A 3,070-nucleotide genomic window follows, 5' to 3' on the forward strand; every position below is an offset into this window, starting at 1 on the left:
TCATATTAGTGACCATGACAACTTATGGGCACGTTTAACGGTCTACACAAAAGGACAACATCAGATCGACCAACACCACGCTGTATACGTATCTTTCAATTCCCAAGATTACCGTGTTACAGATGGTTATCACCTTACTCTTCCTATCTACCGTGCCAGAGTGAGCTTCACATCACTTGTTATACCAAGCAATGGGTTCAAAATGTGGTACAAGGCTGTTAGCAATGATTCATACATTCCAGTTATTGAAAAATTTGTACTCAGTTGTTCGGGGTATGAACACTCTCTTACTCCAAACATTCGTTGTGATTTTCGAATTGACTGCGAAGGAGGTGAAGACGAGGCTAACTGCATGTACTTAAATGAAACATGGTGTCCTGATGGCCACGTCTTCGGGTCGAGTTGCTATCATCTCCACGCGCCACAACCTGACAGCACTTGGCAGAAAGCAAAGGACATGTGCATGCAGCGGTATAATGGCCATTTGGTCAATCCAAATTCCGAAGAAGAGTTGAATTTTCTTTCTCGACTTATGAGGCTAAAGTATAGTGGATCGAGGTGGTATCTTGGTTTCCGACGTTGGGGTTTTGGTGCTGATCTTTTATATCGGAAACTGTACAGAGGCCTGGATGATACTACCATATTCAATGGATTCAAACAGAAGTTCGTCTTTAATATTGCTGCTGCATGCATTGCATTGGAAAACTCAACAGAGGTTTATCAGTGGGAAGTGACAAACATACCATGCTACAAGGCCTGGACCAAATTCCAGTACCGTTTTCAGGTTTACAGCTATTCACTCCTACAACAAAACACAGGGATAGCCTGTGAGGTTAAAAAAAGATCAGAAGTCAAATCTCTTCTGACTTCCTCTTCAGCTGCTGGTTGGACTGCGAAAAGGGAAACGTTTGAGTGTCTGAGAAGTAAAGAAAGAGTCTCACTGTCCAGACGATGTGACTGGGTCTCAGACTGCTTTGACGTAAGTGACGATGTCGACTGCGCTGGTCTTCGTGATACACCATCATATAAACGGTTTACCTGCACGTCTGGTATTCTCACGTCTGCAATGGCGTCAGCGACTGTTCGGACGGTTCTGATGAGGAATTCTGCTCACCTGTACCCGTGGACAACCCTGCCCTGGCGGTGTGTGCCAATGGGATCCCGGTGCCGTCCTCCGCCTGGTGTGACGCCACGCCCGACTGTCTGGACGCTTCTGACGAGCTAGACTGCTCTAGGTGTAACGGCCGGGCCATCCTGTGTCCATCTGTCGGATGTTTGCCGTCCCACTGGGCACACGACGACGCCCTGGATTGCCACGTCAGAGACAGGAGTGATCGATGGATCCTTGAACTTGAACCTGACTTCGTACCCCACACGGTAGACGCTCGACCATCACCAGGCGTTGTCTGGCCAGACGGGTACGGCAAAGTGACCACCCAGAGCTATCCACACGTCCAGTGCCCCAGAGGGTACTGTATACCCGTCTACATGCTCTGTAATGGCCACAGAGATTGCCCGGAAGGACAGGACGAGCTGGCAGAGACATGCCAGTCCTTTTGTAAGGGTCGCTACAAATGTCACCAGACTTCCATGTGTCTCCTCGATGACCACGTCTGTGACGGCTGGTTCCACTGTCTGCTATACGACAATGAGAGGTTTTGTTTGACAAACAACACGTGCTCGACTGGATGCAATTGCTGCGGAGAAGAAATGACCTGCCGTTCTGGTTTCACGGTCAGTAATCTTGTACACGTGAGGCGATTGAGTATTTCTCACACTGATCTACCAAATGACTCTTTGGCAATTCAAAACCACTATATAATTGCTCCGTTTTCCCACAACTAAAAAATTCGACGACCTGGTCTGCTGGTCATGTTGAACCTATACCATTTAGATTTAAGCGACAATGTTTTACAAAATTTAGCACCGGACGCCTTTGAAAAAACTCGGGAATTCGTCAACTTTTTCTTTCCAGGATTTTGCGTTTGATGGACTGTTAGAACTTAGCACCCTCACCATGAAAAGGAATTCAATCTCTGTTTTTCATCAAAATATACTGTTAGGTCTGTCTCAGCTTTTCTCCGTGAGTAGTGATAACTACAAGTTGTGCTGCTCAATCATGAAACCGAAGTCCTTGTCTAAGGGAACCTGCCAAGCTCCAAAAGATGAAATTTCTTCATGTGGGGACATCCTTCGGACGACCTTTTTACGGGTTTTTCTGACAATCTTAGGCAACGGTTGTGTCCTGATTTATCAGCTGTTTGTAGAGCGCAAGCCTTCGAGACTAGGATACAACACGTTTGTAACCAACCTCAGCGCCTCCGATCTTCTCATGGGGATTTACTTGGCTATCATTGGCGCTGCGGACCAAGTCTACAGGGGACGCTACTTGTGGGAAGCAGACGCGTGGAAAAGCTCGAGTTACTGTTCCTTAGCCGGGTTTCTGTGCATGGTGTCGAGTGAGGTCTCCGCCCTCACCATTTGTATGGTCACTCTAGATCGGTACCTAGCCCTGGCCTTCCCGCTAGCCAATGTCCACTTGACCCCGAAGAAAGCCCGATATCTGACACTGGCCACATGGGTTGTCGGTATCCTGTTTGCTGGTATTCCTCTGTTACCTCCCATATCCCACTGGCAGTTCTACGCTCAGAACGCTGTGTGTGTCCCACTGCCGATCACCCGTGCCGATTTCCTCGGGAGAGACTATGCCTTTGCCATCTTCATCCTCCTTAACTTGACCATATTTGTGAGCATCGCCGTTGGACAAATTCTCATCCACCGCGCAGTGAAGGCAAACAGTTGCACGATAAAGGGCGCTGCGATATGTAGGAGGTTAGTTTTGTTGTTGTTGTTGTTGCTGCTGCTGCTGCTGTTGTTGTTGTTGTTGTTGCTGCTGTTATTGCTGCTGCTGCTGCTGCTGCTGCTGCTGCCTTTGTTCTTGTTGTTGTTGTTGTTGTTGTTGTTGTTGTTGTTGTGCTAATGGCGTTGGTATCGTATTTTTATGTGGACTTAGGACAGCATCTTGAAACTGTGTGTCTATGTGGATCAGCGAGCGAAAAGATGGTGTGTC

The sequence above is a fragment of the Aplysia californica genome, unplaced genomic scaffold (assembly GCF_000002075.1).
Source record: "Aplysia californica isolate F4 #8 unplaced genomic scaffold, AplCal3.0 scaffold00057, whole genome shotgun sequence".
In the NCBI taxonomy this organism is placed as follows: Eukaryota; Metazoa; Mollusca; class Gastropoda; order Aplysiida; family Aplysiidae; genus Aplysia; species Aplysia californica.